Source organism: Netta rufina (genome assembly GCF_964035555.1).
Source record: "Netta rufina genome assembly, chromosome: 10".
In the NCBI taxonomy this organism is placed as follows: domain Eukaryota; kingdom Metazoa; phylum Chordata; class Aves; order Anseriformes; family Anatidae; genus Netta; species Netta rufina.
The window spans coordinates 14,847,828-14,868,666 of NC_140133.1; the positions used below are offsets into that span (position 1 = coordinate 14,847,828).

Here is a 20,839-nt window from a genome sequence, read left to right on the forward strand (position 1 = left end):
TGAAGAATTCTTAAAATGTTTCTTTAAACATAGGAAAAGTTTTAATTATGCATGATTTCTACAATTGTATGATAGTAATGGTCTTATGACATAAGTATGTCATAGCATTTACTAATTATAACTGTAAATGTATGTGCACATCATTCTCCAGCTTGTTTTTTATTTTATTTTTGCCAAATATCCTGAAAAGCATGCAATTTAATCCATCTGTGACTACCCCAAGGTTCCTGAATTTGTTTCCTTTTAGGCAGTTTCAATGATTATCCCTGGACCTAGTCTTACCGTACAGAATTGCATGAGTCACATAATCCAGCTATAAACCAAGCAAATAATTCTGTATGTTTCTGCTGCATTTCTGGCTTTCTTTCCAACTCCACATCACTTCAGGCATCAACAAAAATGTTTTAGTGTTATTCTTTTTAACTTTTCAAGATTAAAAAAAAACATTTATGGTCACATGGTGAATTGGAGTAACTGAGACAGTATTATATTCTCATTTGTCAGTAAACTTGATAACATTTTAAACAAGAATTGGGTGCCAGATGACTGCTCTGCAACTAATTCTGGAACAAATTTCTGTATAATTTACTGAAAGTGCTTTGGAGTTCCTTGCCAGCAAGGCTTTCTAATAAGATATTCATGAGTAATTAGAAATCTATAGACATGATTAAATCTTAATCTACAATCTGCAGGATGAATGTTTAGGCTGAAGCTCAGCAAACTGGCAGAGAACTAAGCTGGAGGTCCCTCTGTAGGTTCAAGAATTTGGCTGGCATTTGTCAAAGCTGAAACTCTGATTTATTTGTGAATTCCTCAGACTGCACTGGTTTCCACTGGACAGATAACTTGTAAAACAGATTGCTAGCTCATTTCCACAGCCATGCACTACAGCCTTGACTACTTGAGTACCAGGATCAAATATTTTACAGAAAGTGGGAACAAATCAGTTATTTAAAATTAAAAATTTGGACTACTATCACAGCTGTTAAATAATGGATTTAATTTGCCTTCTCTTTATTATTTAGAAGAATATTTCCATGATCCATATGTACTACACAAGCTACCCAGTTGGTAGTTCTACTTAGACAAGCAAAGTTCTCGCTAACTTTCATTTTTCCCCCAAAGCAAGAAGTTGTTCTGTAATAATGTCACAGCAATACCATAAAGCTCTGGGAATAGCTGTTTCAGAGCAGCCCAGAAATGGTTACAGCTGTTAGCACAAGGGACCCTGACTGAAGCTACTGAAAATTTCATTTTCTCTTGTTATAAGAAATTTATTTGCTTATGCGACTGCATTTCATAGCGAGGACAAAGCCTCCCAACTTTCTACACGTATAGTAGCCTTCCAGTTCCACAAAATCTATGCACTTGGCACAACAGCGGGAATGTAGTCTAATAACAAGCTACATGTAGGTTAACACTAAAAAAGCATTTAAAGAAACTGCTTCTGCAAATAGCTAGGCAATTGTAACATACATGGCCACTGCTCTGATAAGCAGAGCCACACTGAAAAACATCTCACTTCTGTAATAATTGTCAGCTAAAGATTTCAAAGAGCTTTGGGAAAATATATAAATATACCCATCTTGTTTGAGAGACTCCCAATCACTGTATTTATCACAGAATCACTTTGGTTGGAAAAGCCCCTTAAGATCATCAAATCCAACCATTAACCTAGCACTACCAAGTCTACCATTAAACTGTGTCTGTAAGCACCACATCCACACTTATTTAAAATAACTCCAGGGATGGTGACTCAACTACTTCTCTGGACAGCTCATTCATTCCAATGCTTCACAATCTCTTCAATGAATAATTTTTTCCTGATATCCAACCTAAACCTCCCCTGGCACAACTTGAGACCATCTCCTCGTCCTACTGCTTGCTGCATGGGAGAAGAGACTGACCCACACTCTGCTACAGGCTCCTTTCAGGTACTTGTAGAGAGCCATTAGGTGACCCCTGCCCACCTTATATACTTACTATATAAAATGTGGATATAACACGTATAAACAGCCAATTAAAGTTTTCCTAAACAAAGGAAAATTATTTTGCTAGATTAACTCATGAATCTTTTGGGATGTAGAATGTCTTCACAGAGGAAATAAATCTGAATATACTAAGAAAGTAAATGAATGTAAATTTGTGAAGATCCTCCTAATATGTATAATAGAAAAAAATAGCCAGCAAATTTTAATCAACATGGTTTCTCAATTAATATTCATTCCCCAAATTAACTGGATCACAAATTTCAATATTCCCAATTAGTCTTTCTCCATTGCAAATGTCAAGCAATCAAAAATTGACAAATATAAGAATTCAGATGGATTGTGTACCCCCAATTTATGTACAACCATTAAGAAACAGTCTAATAATAAAATCATACAGTAGAGCTTTCAACAGGAGCCACTGTCTCTTCAGCTCTGCAAGTGACTCACTGAAACTCTTTCCGAGAAAGCTCAGAGATCCTCTGTGATGCTACATGAGGTAGCAAACATGAACTTCTTGTTAGCGATGAGTAATGCCATTTAAATTTCCTGTTTATACACTGGGGATGTGGGGGTACATTTCTAGACATGAGGAAAGCACACCTGAAGCTGAAGTAGTAAGTGCAGTTTTCTGAACACAATAAGCACTACACAATCTGAATTGCACTATAAACCCAAACTTATGTCTTAAAATGTGCAACCAAATTTGGTGATTTTTTTCTGACCTTAATCTCTGTCAGTTCCCCATCTGTAAAACAGAGATAATACCACTTCCCTCACTGGAGCTTTGTGGAGATAAATTTAATTTAAAACCTGTGAAGCACTTGGATACTGTAGTGATGAGCATCATAGAAAAGCCTATGAGGAAATTAATAATTCTGACTTCTGAGCTGGGTCTGAATGATGTGATGTAAATAATGCTTAAGGCCACACATCAAACAGTAAGGACAAAACAACATCTTAAATAGCCGCTCATTAATTGAGTACTGTCCATATCATGTACTGAGTAAGGAAGAAGTCTCCTGGAAAAGTACTATAAGATTTTGCAGTTAAAGAGTTTATCATAATGCATATGCATAACAGAAGCTGAATTTAGGTTGCAATGCCAACTTTAATGCTAACACCCTCTTCTCTCAACTACTTGCTTTTGCATTCTTAATCATATTCTTTCTGTGCTGTTTGTATGTGTAACATTTATATACAAAGAAAGAAATATGATCTCATTGTGAATCTCTCTGATTTACATGCAGAAGTGGTAATGAACAAAGCTTGGTTAAAAACATTTCCATTAGAAAAATAAAATACCGAGCTTGCCTAGGCTTGGTAAATTCAGCAAGGCTTTCTCTGAGCTTTCTCTTGAATTGCTTGGAATGGTCCAAGTGCTGCTTCTGTTAACACCTATTATGTATTAGCATAAGAGACTGGGGAGAGGAAGACATGTTGGGGGACTGTCCTTTCAATTTTTATCAAAGGCATTCCATTTTTAATCTCAACAACAACAGTAACTGACATGTTCCCTTTGCTAGTTCCTGTGAACATAGGCAGATATTAAGCCAGAAGCATACATGGGAGTCAAGGAAAAATGGTATTGCTCCAGTATGCTCTGCAGTGCCTTCTTTCTCCCTCTAGAAATCCCCTTGCACCTTGCAGGTGAAAGGTGATAAAGACTTTTAAGATGTATATGCAAGTTTGATAGTTGGACCAGATGATCTTGAAGGTCTTTTCCAACCTTAATGATTCTATGGTTCTAAGTCCCTTTCCAATGGCAACCCTCTTTCAGTGCCTCCCTCTCCAGACTGCACATGCACGCTCTCAAGGCATCAAAAAGAATTGCAACAGCACCCTGACATCACTTGTGTGGAAGTTCTGCACAAACAGTCCTGTCATCTGAGTCATGACAGTAGATTCTAGAAAGCTGGATAGTTTCCAGTCCTAATTTCTTTGAGATGACATGCAAGTTGCTCATCAAAAGTGAGAAGAGTTACACCCAGAAGACAGAAGACCAGAACCAGATCCTACATCAGTTTAAGGAGTACTTGAGCTCTAAAACAGCATAATGTGCTTCAAATTACAATGAATTTTGTGGATATTCAATAATTTGAAAGTCATCACATATTTATTGTTCATTTGACAAGAAAAATAAAATGTGCAAAAAACAGATTTCTCAGAGACTATTTGTCCAAATATTTAAGAAAATAATTAAGAAAATAACATTCTCATTTACTAACCTCATGTGTAAAACTGTCAGCGGTCTTGAATATCTGCTGGACCAAAGAAGTGAAATCTATTATATTCTAGCTAGAATATGTCTTCAGAGAATACTTGGAAGACATTCTTTGTTCAAATCAACAATGTTTCACTACACTTTGTCAACAGATCTTACATATATAAAGCAATGTTTACAGTAATATCAAACCATAAGATGTTGTACCTGGAATATTCCATCTTCTCAAAAGGCCAACAGAAAGCTAAGGTTTTTTTAAATATTTAATTAGGAGTAAAATCAAATTTACATAGTGATATGCCACATTTTCAGCTAGTGATGAAGACAAACATCTCTGCATATTATCAGTACTTGAAAGTGTAGTCATTTCTATTTCACTTTGCTTACAGAATGTCTCAAGAGATTTTCACACTATTGTGCATCATTTCAGATGCTTCTGCTAGTTTTTTTATTTAACTGGTTCATTGTTGATGTAAGTTGGGACATTACAGTTTCGGCAGTAAAATATTTGGTACTTGACCAAAGTTTGAGATATGCTCTAAAATAATTGTATTTGCCTTTAGCAAACATTTTATTTGAGTTTTGAACAAAACTGCTGATGGTAGCTGATGAAAATTACTCCAGCTTGAAATGCACTGACAGATGTGCTATCTAGCAAGGGATTTCCCTGGAAATTTTCTAATTTTCTTTCACTAATTTAGAAAACGTTCATTTAAAATCTGTTAGAATGTACTGAAGTACGGGGTCACACAATATCTAGTCATGGGAAGAGAGATAAAATGTAGCTAAGAAAACTAAGCTCCAGCAGCTTGAAATTCATCCAGAAACCAGGAGTCTTTTTAATGATTTTACATTTTCTAGCAAACAAACTGTAAAACCTACAATTTAATCACAGAATTAATAAAATGCACATGCATTCTTCACTTTATGAGCTTCTGGAAAACAGAGGAAAGGAAAAAAATCCACAGAAAGCTTTCTCATTTTTTCTGTTGAAGATGTACTTAATTGCTAAGAAACAAATTAAAGCAAACGGCAACAAAAACACGAGCACACAAACACTGCATAAAAAAAAGCACTACAAAGATATTAACATCTCCAATCTGTTATATTAAACCAAACAACATATTTCAAGGTTATGACTTGCAGGAACTTTAAAAGTTCCCACACTGATATAGTTGCTTGTCAGGCATTCTGGTTTCTATAAAGTCAAAATGGTATCTCATATATATATATATATATATGTGTATATATATATATATATATATATATATATATATATATACATGTATGTAAATAAATTATGAAAACTAAGTTGATATCATGGGAAGAAAAAAAAAAAAAAGCCACCAAAAATCCCTCTCCTTCAATGTTTGGTCAGCTACTATTTTTTTTTATTATTTTTTTTTATTTCCCAACAGCAATATAACCAACTGGCCTGTGCATTTCCTTCTGCCTCCCCAGCATTAGAAGATCAGCAAGTCAAAGGTGCAGAGGGAAGTAGTAATTATTTTTATTAGACCAACGGCTATAAAAACTTGAAATGCAGGCCAGAGAGGATCCCTGTCCAGCCTCAGGACAAAAGTGACACTCAAACATGCTAGCCATGACTTTGGACAGCTGAAGCTCCAGGGATGACAATTCCACAACCAGTCCTGGCAATCTATTCTTCAGCATGAAAAAAAGGTAGGTTATGAGTGAGGAAAAAAAAATCGTTAGGTTTCTACCAATAACATCACGAGCCTTATATGGAGCCACAGGCTCTTACATTAGATAAATATTACTCTCTCAACTTGTTAGATGGCATCTCACCACAGAAATGCTTCCTAAGAATCATCAGAAACATGGAAGGCTGCATTTTTCCCATCCTTCTCCCATCTCTTTGCATTGCTTCAATGCATGATTAGCACAAGCAAAGCATATTCCAACAAGTGTGCTGAAGAAAGTTCCTTTCATAAAGTTGTACTAAAATTCTCCCAGCTTGCCTATTACAATAATGTTAGAAACCTTTCTTTGAAGTAGAAACAGGTAAACGAGCTCTTATTTTACTATATGAGTAAACTAGATGCTTGTACACATGGACATATATCAATACATGCTGATTTCCAGACACATCATTCTGTTTCCTATATCAGTTATATCTTCAAAATTGTAAGCTTTGCAAATTAATGAAGTTTAATAAGTGATCACTTCCAAGAAAAGTTTTCCTTTGATAAGGTAAGTTTTATCAAATTATTCTTATTCTTGTGTTATCTGAAGCAATTCTATCAAGCCTGAGTTAATCCAGGTTACTTAGTATTAATCTTGATAATTAATTTTTATTTTAATATATGCTTATTAACTTTTCATTGCAAAAGTTGAGTGAAGCAACCTTCTAGCAACCCAACATGCTCTCTGTGCAATCCCTTTTGATCTGTTCAACAGCCCTCAAATGAATGATACAACATAAAAATTCACTTTCCAGTATCTTACTGGAATAGCATCAAAGCACAGAAACCCACATCCACAAAACTGAATATTTCCAGAATACAATAGAAAAAATGATTGAAATACTTGGAGATTTTGCTTTGTTGTTCTTGCTTGCACATAAAATCCTCTTTTAATGCATCTCAGTAAATGGAAAGAGAAACAAATACTACCTAGCAACATGCAGGAAAAGATCCTCAGTCTACATGCAGCAGGTATGTTCCAGACTGTGACTGACCCATATGGTAACTTTAAAGAATGAATCTTTGGTCTTTATCCTTTAAGATGTAGAACTGATATTTTGTAATTCCTTGTTTTAACTGAAGAGAATATACAGGTTGCTATAGCAATGGCTAATCTGTATTCCTGCATTTGAATATTTTACTCAGAATGCTCACTTCTGCAAAGTACTTTTATATGCATCTCTGTAGAACGTAGAGCACTGGATACTACATCTCTAGATTTGCTCAGGTGCAGCTCCCCAGTTTGTGCCTGTGCCCTCACATTTTCAGGGAAGTATGCTTTTGGAATCTTTGCATTACAGATAAAGAAGCTACTCTGCAGAATTAGCAATTTGGGATGAGAAAGATAAGATGAAAGAGTCACATCATCTCACAAGAAGTCCCTGAAGCTATTGCATCTCTTGAAATGTGATTTGAAACTCAAAATCAGTGCAGGGAGCAGCTACTTCTGCTGTGCGGCCACATCCCCCTACTTGCAGTTCTGTGCATAGGGGCAACAGGACCAAAGAACACAATACCTCCACGTGGGGAGAGTTCATCCTGAAAGGCACAGTGAGGGAACCGCGATGGAGTCTGCTCTCTTCAGTTGGATGGGGAGGTTAATAGTGGGCATGGTATTTTTTTTCCCCCACTTGCTACATGTCCATAAAGAAAGTCCGGCTAAAATTTATAGAAGAGCTTTTTATTTAAAGAAGTAGTATGTATGATGAATTATCTGGAGAACAGTACTTTATGGGAGAATTCTGAAGACAGAAACCAGAGCACATTATTAGTATGGCATTCATTTTGCTAACATTAGATGCACATATATATATAATATATATATGTACACACACACACATATATATATACATGTATATACACACACACACACGCCTATGACCCACTCAACAACAGAAAGAAAAGTAGTTTTATTGCCCAGATTTTGCCATTCTTTCTATGTTGTATGAAAAATCAGCAGAACTTGTCTCCCCTGCTAGTTACACTCCCCCTTATCTTTTCCATACATTTATATTCCCTATCCCTACTGAACATAAACACACAAATACTCAAACATTTATTGGGTACATAGGAAGCAAGCCAAGGCACCAGAAGCCAGAGCTATTATTTTCTCAAGTTCAGAATGTAGAATTTACCCACCCTGATGCAGGGTGTTCAGGGAAAAGACAGGAGAGAGCAGGATGATAGATGAATCTGGACTGAGCAATCCTTTATTCTGTAAATAGATCTTGCTAATACAGTAGCATATGAACGATCAGCTCTTCCCCAGGGGCAACCCTGTCCCTCAATGGGTATGGAATCTAACATGACAAATATTGATTTCCCCAGAGGAATTTGTTTTCCAAACACAAGTGAACTATTATCTCAAATCAACAATCAAACCTCAGCAGCAGTTTGCATTTAAAGATGTTTAAAATATAACTGTAGTGTACATAATGTAACCAGGTAAGCCTAAATGCGATATGTATTTGCATACAATTCTTGGAAGTATAAGAGATAAGTACTGCAATACTTAATTATTTGTGAATCAACACTGTTTTTAAGTTAACTGCTAGGTGTATTTTGGTGTCATTTATTAAATGCACAATCCAGTGCCTTTTCAACTTGAAGGAAAATTCCAATAACACCGGAATCAACAGACGTGTTCTAATAAATCCTGTTTATCCATCAATATAGCAGACCTAGTCTCTTCTGCTGTAGTTTAGTGCCGCTTCAGTTATACAAATTTAAACTAGGTAAATTATACATAATTTATTTTACTATTTGAGATAATTTAGAGTCTCTCTGCAGTCATTGGTATGGCTTCACTGGATGTGAGACTACTATTTGACTCCTATTTAACTGATATTTGTAAAATAAATTTCCCCAAACTTCAAGAGGAAAATAGTGGATTATAAATGGATATACTTATTCTATTCAAGAATACCTATTTGAGATTTATCTTATTCTTTTACCATGAGCATATCAACACAATAACATGAAATGACATGGAAACTGGAAAATTAAATTCTTATGTGGTATATATAGCTTTCTCACATTCCTCATATGAATAAAGGGCATCAATTAATCCCCCTTTAATTTAGTCCATTAACTCATTGTCTATTTGCACAGTTTGTCTGAACTGCCTATTCAGTAGTACCCTTAAGATGATACTAATTAATTTTCTATATCATCTGATGCACCTTCAGCAGTATATATACTACATGCTCACTGCTGGAGCTATCACATTATTTCTGCTATAAAACTAATGTATAATGTAAGAAAACCAAGACCAAACCAAAACTATTTTTTCTGTTCATAAGTATCAGTTGGGGAAAAAAAAAAAAAAAAATGAAACAAATGCTTAATGTCATCAAATGTCCTTTTGTACCATGAAGACCCAAGAACAGTTTCTTCTCAGGCAATTCAAGTAAGATTAGTATGATGGTGATGTCATGCTTATCAAGTTTACATCAAACTCACAATCTGGGGATAGTACTTTTTCAATATTTAACCTGTCTATCAAATTCTACCTCAAAAATATCTATTCCAGACTGATTTATTTTTTTTAATCTAACACAAGAAACATTAATTAGTGTTTATCACATGAATCAGGTATTACATTCTTCTGTCTTCTGAAAAATTATAAATAAATTACTGGATTTATCTATAGTGTCAAAAATACTTCAGACAAATTATAATACTTTCCTTAAACTATACATCCTCAAAGTAAACTCCATTCATCTATCATAATCAAATATAGACTCTAAAGCAGAAACAAGCTAGATTAATTTCCCTGGCCAATAAAATCTGCTTTTCCTGTGGAATACAAATGGATATTTTCTCTAAGCATTGGAAAATCTTTCCACCAGGGCAAATATTATACAAATTTTCATATGGTTGTTTCTGAACTATGAACATGGAGATTCAGCATCCATCTCAGCTCCACTGAGCATAATTTCTGTTTCAAAGACTGAAACCATTTATGGAATTCTACGATATTCTAGTACTTAACAATACCAACATGTAGCAACCCCAGTGGGGAAAAGAACAAGGACAGGAAGAAGACAGGAAGAGAAGAAAAAGGAATAAAAAGAAAATGAGAGGAGAAAAGAGAGAAGGAAAATAAATGACAAAAAGAAAAAAGAAAAAAAAAAAAAAAGGGAATAGCACAGTTCTTGAAAGATCATTTAGAAAATATTGCCTATTTTTCCTTTCCCAGCACTGTAAGTAAAAATTCAGATGCTAGAAACAGAACTACCCATGACACAAAGGAACAAAAGCTGAGAATAAGTCACTAAATTAAGCAATTATGTAAACTTGAATGATTAAAGTGTGAACTGTTCATCATAAAAGTCAGTTGAGAACAGGTGATTCAGAGAGTGGAAAGTTGGAGATTAGTTAAGAATATCTTGCAAGCTAACAAAGCTAACTCAGCATATGGAAATTTGGCCAAACTGATTTAAATAAATAAATAAATATGCTAACTTAGTTTAGATACGCAGTGAAAGATACATAATGAACGGAAGAAAGTAAAGCATTTCCAGCAATATCAGGACTAAGAAACTGCATAGCTGATCAGGGAAAAAAATGAAAATTTGGAGAAAAAAATGTCTAGCAGATTTAAGTACTAAGAAAGATCACATCAAAAACACAGCATTTATAAATATGTTCTGTATATCTACACAGTTTATGGAAAATGTATTAAGATCAATAATAATATAGGAAAAGCAGAAATATTGAAAAAAATTAGTCTTCAGAAAAAAGCTAGCTGATAGAGTGTGAAGTGCTTTCTACAGCAACAATAGTTAGAGAGGGGCAACTAAATAACAGCTGCTGAAATTAAACAGATCTGATTAACCTGCACCCTAAAATTTTGACACAAAAATTGGTCTCAAATTTGTGGTGCTTGGTGCTAGCCAAGCAGCATCAAAACTGTCCAAAAATAAGATTACACTGCTAAACTTTGAAAAACAGACAAACCAATAAAATCCACAAAGTGGAAGTCAGGTAATGACAGGTAATGATGCTCTTGTTGGCCTGACATCAGCTAATGGCAAAATACTTAAATCACTGACATACGACTTAGCTAACCTTATTTCCCATAAATACATATTGACCAGCATTAATTGTACTTTATTTTAATTTCTTATTAGCAATCTGGAACCTAGCTTTCATTTCGTTTGTTTTGTTGTTTTAAATGTATTTGAAAGCTTGACTGATAAAAAGGCTGCATCTTCAAAATAATACATTTCTACAGAACAAAATTTTCAATGAGAAATTAGACTTAAATGAAGTTACCATGAAATTTACAGAATTAACTCAAAAAAAAAAAAAAATGAAAAAACAGTAATATACATCATTAAATGATGGTAAATAAGAAACATCTGGTTTTAGCTGAACACTGCAGAACTTGGCTCTTAATTCCATAATTAACATTTCTACTGGTAATTTGAAATAAAATTTAAATAATTACAGAATTACAGATAAGGTTTGTATACAACAGACATGAAGAATGCTCTAAAATACAGGAAGACACAAATACTAAGTGGGGTCCACTGGGAAAGCTGAGCAAAGAGGAGTAGAGGCTGGACTCAACATCAAGTTCAACAGAAGTATGCTGTTGTATTTATTTATTAGGAAACTATGTTGAGAATCAGTAGCTTAGAGGAAACCTAGAGTCAAGAGAATTAATCACACAGATGTTGCAGCAAAGATCAACATCATCACTGGATGTACATACAGGGAAATCCCAAGCAAACAATCAGATGTTAAACTGCTTTCTGTACTTGGCTCCGGTACAGCAACAGCTGGAGCAGTGCCCCATTCCAGGATTTATAATTTTTTTAATCAGGTGGATATGTTAGAAAACATTCAGGGCAGAGACAAATACAACCAATCAATTAGAAAACATTGCATTGCAAAAGGCCACAGAACTCCATCTATCTCGCTTATTGAAGAGAAGCTTGAGGAGTGACTTGAGTGTAAAAGCAGCTACAAGCTGCATACAATTCCTAATATACAACTCCAAAATCTAGGAAGACTTATGTATAAAAACTTCTAACAATGGAATTTTATTAATAAGATCAGATTAGAAATTAGGTACATTTTGTTTGCTATTCCTTAAGAATAATTTATTACTTGAATAAATTACTAAGACCAGTATCCAGAGTCACTTCCAACAAATCAAGTTAAGATGTTCTTCTGAAAGATGTAATTCAACTGAATTAATTTGGGAAAGTCATTTGGCCTTGTCCCATGATTGTGGAAGCCAGGCTAGGCTGACCAAACTGGTGCCAGCCTCTCTGAACTGGAAAACAGTGCCTTTAAGCATTCTTTCAGCAGTATATGCCAGGTACACCAATGTTTTGGTGCTTTTTATAGCATGTTAATGATCATTGGGCAAACAGGTATGGTAAGGGACTATGATTAAATGAAGTAATTTGTAATTAAAATTAAACGCAAGTTTAATTTCTGTTACACCTTTGATTCTGTTATGAATGCTAGTCCAGTATTTCCATAATAACTCACATTAATCAACATTATCTCTGCAGCTTTTTAAAATCTTTGTATGCAGCCACTTTTCTCAGTACAAGAAGTCCGCCACCACAAGGAGAAAAACAACAATGTATGTTTACTTATAAAATATAACTTAAAGAGCTTAGGATGACTGTTGGAAGGTTGGTTGGTTGTAATTATACATATGTCTTAATTTGTAATCAGGTATAAAAGTAAATTTTAAAAGCTGATTACAGTGTAAACAGTACATAAAAGTAACTATTTTGTTTTGTAAATAAGAAAACAAAAGTTTGGCTTTTTCTCTCTTCAGTCTCTTCTTCCAACATTATTTTTTGGAACTGGGCAGAGCGTATACCAGAGAAAATAAATAAGGCAGATGGTTTAACGTCTGTATTATCTGGAATTCCATCAATTTACCAACTACTGAATTATTGCTAGGTATGTTACTCACAACCAGTACCAAAAAAAAATTAATTAATCCTTAGAGGGTTGTATAAGCTAGCACATAAAGCAGTGGTCTTTCATCCCCAGTAATATCCATACAACATAGTTCTTCTAAAATTTTGCAAAGATTCAGCTGCTGCTACCAGAGCAAAGCAGTGTTTCTGGAGTATGGAGATTGATTCAGAAAGGTACTTACACACCTTTTGTTTGTTGAAAGACCGTTCCTATTTAAAGACCATTCCTATTTCAGACAACACTTAGATGTGTTGAAACTTCAGATGAATTTCTGAGGTAGGTGAAATAGGAACAGACTAGTGACTCCTAACACACACACAAGCCGTCAAAAAAAAATACCACACTAAAAGACTCCTTCAGAATTTAAAACTGAGCTAATTCTAATCATCACAGAGTTTTGAATAAGAAAATAACTCATAAAATGTCTCACTGACTGAAGTGAACCATTATAATGATCACTCTGTTGTATAAATACTTTTGCTCAGGGTACATCTTCATTTGTTTAAAAGCAGAACTCTTGTTAAAATGCAGCTTACTTTTTAGTACTTTTAAGAGTATAAAAAGGGCTGTCTTGGAGGAGGCTCTGTATTCTTTAGGGATTCAGAAGCAAGTTAAAAAACAATCTCATAGTCATCATCTGGACTCCTGGAAGCAGTCATGTAGACGAAGAGCAGATAGATTAGCAGCCCTTTAGGCAAGGCTTGAAACTTGACCTTATCTATCACAAAGCAGAAATCAAAAACAATAAGAAAAGCTTATGAGTGAGCTCTGTTTAATTTTCTATTTCCACATTACTAACAATTAGAATGATACAATATTTCCTAAGGGAATATATACATTTCTAATCTATGAACTAAAATATTTTTAAATTTAAGCACATCAGACCTGAACTTTGCATCCAGAACTGCATGAGTCCAACCATCAAATGTATTAATTCCCTGTTCATATCATTTATGCATACATTTATCTTTCACCCAAGTTATCCTGAGTCATGTCTGAATTCTTTTTCTATAACGCAGGAAATAGTTATCAACAGATACAGCATTCATCACGTATGTTGTGTTTCTTTTTTTTTTTTTTAATTCCTGTATTTCAAGTGTTATGAGGTGGTGTGTTTTTTTTTGGTTGCTTGCTTGCTTGATTTTTCTCTTTATGTTTTAAGATTTGTGCTCCTGTAAGGAAGGGTAAGTAGACAACACTAACACTGGGAAGTCCTATCTTCCTCTGTAACCTATTAAAAATAGTAATAAAAATTAAGATTAAACCTCCTATGTACGCCTACAAGCAGAATGTAATTTTCAGCAGTGTTTAGTATCCAGTAATTCTCATTAATGATCCTACAGGTGCCCCCCCCCCCAAAAAAAAAAAAAAAAAAAAGCATGGGAATATGATCTGTATTTTAGAGTAGAGCAAGCTAGCAACATAATAGATTTTTAGTATGTTCTTTATGGAAGAGATACACTTGTTTTATCAAAATAAGCAAAACAGAAGCATAAATAGAGGCATGGCTCTTAAAAGAAATCACAGGTCTGCCCAATAATAAAGAATGGCTGAAGAGCAGTTCATCCTTGGCAAACAATTTACCTCTGTCATCCAACCAAGGTCAGTGGCACATCCAGTTAATAGCTACATCAAAGACAGAAGCATAAATTAAGGGAATACTATAACTTCAAGTCAGTTTGGGCAGAAAATGGATGAAGTTTGGAATTTGTAAGTCTCCCCTCAGCCTTTTCAGTTTTTGCATAAAGTTATGTGGTCTTTCAATGTGATAATTTTAATTTTTAGTAATAATTCTCTCAGATTGCTATGAGGAGAGCCCAGGAAATTTTTCTTTCAATTGTATTTTGTTAATCCCAAAATACTGTAGCCAGTAGACCAAGGTCTGTTTTCCTGAACACAGTTAGTATGTTTAACTTTAAGCCTGGAAGTATTCCCACTGAAGTTAATTTGACTACTAATAGTTGTTACTAAATAATAGACGAATTCGTGTTTTTTGTCCTCACAAGCAGATCATTTCCAGTGCTGGAAACATGTGCATGCCCACACACACCCCTGAAGTTTGACTATTACAACTAGTTCTACCAAACCTGATGTTTATACATACATGAAAGTGGTAATTTTATTTGTGTCTTAAATACAAATATTTTTTAAAGCCTCTAGTTTTCTTGGTGGTAGCTGAGCAATGGAAAAGTCATTTAGGAGGGAAGTTCTTCTGAAATTAAACATCCACTTAAAGAATTTAAATGATCTCTTGTACCCAATGGTCAACCTGAAACCCTTAGCGCTGATTTTCTGGCAGCTTGATTTATACATTAGAAGTATTTCTTCTTGGTGGCTTTTGCTGACTTTCAGGAGCCTAACATATGAGCCTTAAGACTATATACTATGGTTCTGTACTGCTACAGCGGCGAACAATTGGCTGAGACAAGGTAATGTGATTTTAAAGCGGTTTGCTCTTACCTACTTTAATAAAATGAAATGTAGTGACAGAAAAATGTGACTGGAATAATATTGAATAATCCTATAGTAAGATGATACTCCTGCCACATGACAAACCTTGTTTCACATCACTTTAGGCTATTGGTTATGCTGTTTGTATACAATTATGGTGACGACGTTTGGTGTTCCCTTCCACATGCCTATGTGCATTTCTCCTGCCTATCTATTCAGATTGGAAACTGACTGGGATCATGCTGCTTTTTCTGTCTGTTTGGGTGAAATGTTGTGACTGTAGGTACCTGTTCAAGTACTTACTACAAGAAAGGTATTTTAAGTAATGTTTATTGACAACAGAGACAAGGGCTTCTTCCTAGATGTAGAACCAACCAATTTCTGTAGCTTGACTTGCAGATAATAAAATTTTTGGTGTAGTTTTTAGTTACCAAAATACATGGCACTTTCCTCAAATAGATGTTTTTAGAAGTTCTGTGAATGGTATGGAATTGAATGAGGTTTCATTTATTTATTTATTTAAATGACAATGGATATGATATAGGAACAGGAAGAAAATGTTGCTACGTTAATCAAAGTTGTCAGCTCTCGTTACTGGAGCACTCTTTGTATCAATTTTTAAAGGGTTTAATAAAACATGGGGACTGTTTCTCCTTTTTCTAGTCTGTAGTCATCTGGCTTCACTGAAGTTAAGAAAGCTACTTTGCATGTAGACCACAATAATGAGAAGAGAACTAAAGATTCTCTCCTGCTGAAGGCTTCAGCACCTGGTAAGCCATTTTTTCCTGGGTTGAAAAAGAAATCAGCGGTAGGTAACAGCCTCTGCTTAAACTTCTTGATGCACCCTTTGCAGCTTCTACTGACTACTGGGCAGCGGTAATCTTCAGTATGAATTTTGGGCCGAATTCCATGTTCATTTATTTTTGTGGATCAGATACAGCTCTAATCTGATTTGCTTGCTTAAGGACTGAGAGGCTAATTTAGTCTCTTGGGTATATTACATATTTTCATTTTGCTATTCTGTACATGCATATTAAAAAGAAGCAGGACTGCTTGATTTTTCATGAAGCTAGGAAATGCAGTGCCGTCCTTTTAAACCTCTGAAGTTTATGTTGTGTACTAAACACATAAGTAGTTCTGCTGGGTTTCCAAGATGCAGTTCTTCCTGGGGTAGGCTGTGGCAACTGCGTAATTAAGACAGCCACACAGTGCAGCAGTTGAGCTTGGGAAACAAGAGTATTGCACTGAATTGAAATGGAAATGATGAAGGTCCACCTTAGCCAACTCAGGCTGTCTGACTACTGTAACTTCAATAAGGAAGGGAACTCAGCAGTTACCATGGAGGAAAACTAAAACTTGTTTTGCTGTGCTTCTCTAAGGGAAGATGTTGAATACAGTCACCCCTGTAAAAATTAGTGCTGACAACTTTGCAGGAAGAAATAGAAAAGTGTTTACAAGAAACATTTTAAAACTAATTAGAATGGAAAGCAGTTTCTAGGTCTGACACAGAAAAGTGGTCTGCTGGACTTTTTTTTTTTTTTCCCTTTTCCCATTTATCAAAGAGATTTTTCATCATATTGCACATCTGCAGCCTTCAGAACAAATTCTGGCAAGAGTACTCAGCGTCACCATGAGAAAGAGCCTTAGATATTTCCCCAGGATAGAAAAAAGCCAACCCCTATCAATTCCCATTTCTCAAACAGAATGATGCCTTTAACACTCTGTAATGAAAGTTTTTATGTGTGAGAGGGATTACCAACATCAGCCTGTATTGTTCTTTGATGTGCCCCAGAAATATTACAGCAGAAGTTACTAAAGAATAAATTGGAGGGACTGAGTAGCCCCACCAGCACAGTTTGTCTCTTCACCATTAGCCAATTTGTATCAGGGTGAATTCCTTCTTTCAACAGGCTTGTTGAGTTTCTTTATGCTTTTCTGTGTTGTCTTTAAAATTCATACGTTAGTGTCGCGTACATCGGTGACTTTTTGTTTTACATTCATGTTTATTATTTCACAATATAATGGTAAGAAGTAAATCAGTAACAAACCGGTATTAGATGCCTCTATACTGCAGAAGAAAACCTTCTCGGTCCTTTAGATGCAAAGGAATGGAAGCTGCATTTCTGAATGCCTCCAAACTGGTAATTGTACAAAAACCACTAGGTCTAAACCTTTTGGTAGCACCTATTGCCAGTTTCTAGAAACATTTGCTATGAATTATGGTTAGATCAGGCACAAGGAAGCCAAGAATTCCACACATTGCAGCGCACATCACTCCCCTGTCCACAGAATTATATATCCATATATACCTATATATCTTTAAAAAAAAAAAAAAAACACATACTGGGCTGAACATACAGATCTGTAATTTCTCTGATTTACTTTAGCAACTTACGTCTCAGGATGGATACATCTAGACCCTTACTCTGAGAAAATAATTATTAACTTGTTCTTTCTTGTCCATCAACCAGCATGCTACTTTTCAATATCACTGTCAAGGTCCCGAGTGGTTCTATGTGCAATTTCTGAAATCCAGACCTGTTCCTTGCATTGCTTACTTTTTACCACCTACTCTGTTCTTGTACTGGAAAATACTGCCATGTTGGTTGACATACATTTTACAAATCTGCTTACCTGCAATGTAGCAAATCCTATTATTGTATATGAGCACAAATTAACTGTGCTACTCCACGCACTGTGACTTCACATACATCAAATATCCTTCTTTCAAGGGACAATGTTGCCCTAGGTCTTTTGCACACTTGAGGTTAAAAACAACAGCCTTTCCCTCGCCCTCCCTTCCCCTCCCCCCCCAAAAAAAAGACCAAACAACAACAAACACTATTTAGCTATTAGCTACTATTTAACTAGTAACTATTTTAGCTATTATCTCTAAGGAGTCATTCACCAGTGCCCTTAAGAAGAATATTAGTCTTACAGGACAGTTTTCTAATCTGTGTGAAGCACGTCTTTTATGTAAGGACCCCAAGACATTCTCTCTCAATTCAAGATAACAGTATTCCAGTGAGGAATCTGGACTTCTATTTATTCACTCTTCATCAGATTTTCAACTCTGCATCCTTTCTTGCCTCCTTCAATGTACAATTAAAAAAAAATAAAAAAATAAAAACCTTTTAAAGCAGCACAGTTGTTCTAATTTATCTGTTGCCATCTCTCCTTTTTAGGATCTAAGCTGCTTTTTTCCCATTCCTATTATTTGATATTCCCCTCCCCCAACATTTAGTGTTATCAAGGCAGGGGAGAAATACTTCATATTACCCTTCTGAATTCTAGTACAAAAGTTGCTCAATATTATATGCAAATACTTCATAATATATCTATATACTTCCTTTCAAGCTCCCTAGTCTCAGAGGGAGCAAGGCAAGAGGCTCTCTAAAAACAGTGCATGATACATTGCCATTTCTTGGTGTTCCAAGTAAAACAATGGAAAGGAGAAAGATTTTCACCGTTGTTCATTTTACTGCCAGATTGTTACCCATAAGCCCTCAACAGGCTTATCACCTATGACAAAGCAGAGCTCCATGCATTTACACCCCTTCTCTCCATAGGGCACGCTCCCCCTTCCCCACCTCTCCATCCTGTATCCAGACATCTCTGCACTGCAGCCAGAAGACTACTCCACTACATCTCTTTTCTTACAGTGACACCAGAATCCTGCCACTCTGTGCGGATCACCCATTCTTCTGGCTTGCTTTCCTTTGCTGTGTGCTTTCATGTATCAGTAATTAGAACTGAATTCTTATTGACAACTGCTTTAAAACATGTAGTGGCTCAGGCATCCACGTCAAACTTCCTGAACCAAAAGTTACTTAGTTTAAAACCGGAAGATTCTTATTCCGTAAACTTGTGGTGTCATGGTCAATTGATGACTATTGTAGAACATTACAGTAAAGCATTTATTTTATAAGACAACACCTGCTACACAGATAGCTTGATAGTGCCTAATACAAGAAGCAATAATCAAGAGCACGAATAGGCAATTTATTTTAAATTGTCATTACTTAAACAGTAGACACAGTTCTCCACTGTATATAAAAACTTGCAAGCACAACTGTTTGTATTACAGTAATTTTAGGAGGATATTGGATGCAATTTGTCCATCTCTTAATGAAATTTAACTGCTTGAAATAAGGCCGTACAAGCTGACTCAAGGTTTCTACAAAGCCCAAGCCTGCACAGCCCAGTTCACATCAGCTGCTCTGTGATACGTGGTTAGCATTGAGGCACCAAAATGGATAGGGAGGAAAGGGAGGGAACTGACCCCTTAGCAGTGAATCATTTTCAGACCTGAGAGTCTGAGAATGAGAATTTACCTCCATGACAAACAATTTCTGTTACTGTAAACTCCCAAGCCAGGAAGATACCAATCTTGATTATAAGCTTGCTTGTTTGGGGAAAGAGTTACTATCACCTCCTCTTTAGAAATGGATGAAAAGAAAACAAAGAATCAAGTACTAAACCAAAAACTAGCAGGAAGTCCTTGCCGCATTTTAGAAGTATTCAGATTTTTTTTTTTTTTTTTTTTTTTGAAGAAATCCAATTCTTCAGACTGAGGATTCAGTATTAAATCATTACCAGTATTTTGTAACTGGGGCTACAATTTTTGCTGTAAATAAAACAGATTGCTTCAACTTCCCCTGTTTTCTGAGACTATAATTTAAGAATAAAGTCATTATTTAGAGCGTATTATGAGGTAAATTTTTTAAAATTACAACTCAGAGAGGAACAGATGCTCAGCACTTTATTAATATGGATTAAATGTTTTCACTTCTAAGATAGCTTAGGGTTACTCTTCTGCTCAGCCCCATAACAGAATCGGGTCACCTACTGCATCTCCCAATTTCTTGTTTCCAGAAATATGACAGTCTTACCAATGTGAGTAGACTTGGGTACCACAAAAAGTCTTTTATATTTCACTGTGTGTGTGATGGCCAAGTCATATTAATGTGAAGATAAAATATCACGTGACTGTGTGGGGAACAAAACAAACAAACAAACAAAAACCAGCAAATGGGAGTGTTAGAATAAGAATATTAACCTGCCTTTTGCAATTTCTATATATTTTCAAGACTGAAGAAAAACTGCAATAAAATTTTCTAGAAATACATTTTTAGAGGACATTAAAGATGGTAGATTTCAACATATAGGGTAAAACTCCTTGAAAAATTAAGAGCAAATTAAAAGATTAATAATAATTCTAGAACATTTACTTTAATGGCAACTTTCATCCATATTACAATGTCAAAACCATTCTCTGGAATTGAAGTTAAATCTTGGAGATTTACTGTGAGCAGCCCAAGTAAAAATACCAGACTATCTGGATATTGGAGTACTTCAGTTAATAAATGTTTAATATTAATAATTTCTGGTGTGTCCATTTTAAACTTATATTTCAAAATCTCATTTCTTAAAGATAGCCTAATGCAGGACAGCTCTGATGAAACTCAAAAAGCTCTTACATTACAAGTTGGTCATGTCTATTTCCAAACCAA

General features: G+C 35.2%; 1 protein-coding gene across 2 annotated transcripts in view; it reads right to left on the reverse strand.

Moving 5' to 3' along the window:
- FHIT (fragile histidine triad diadenosine triphosphatase) overlaps window positions 1–20,839 on the reverse strand; it is a 564,423-nt gene that overhangs the window by 411,510 nt on the left and 132,074 nt on the right. The window lies entirely within an intron of this gene.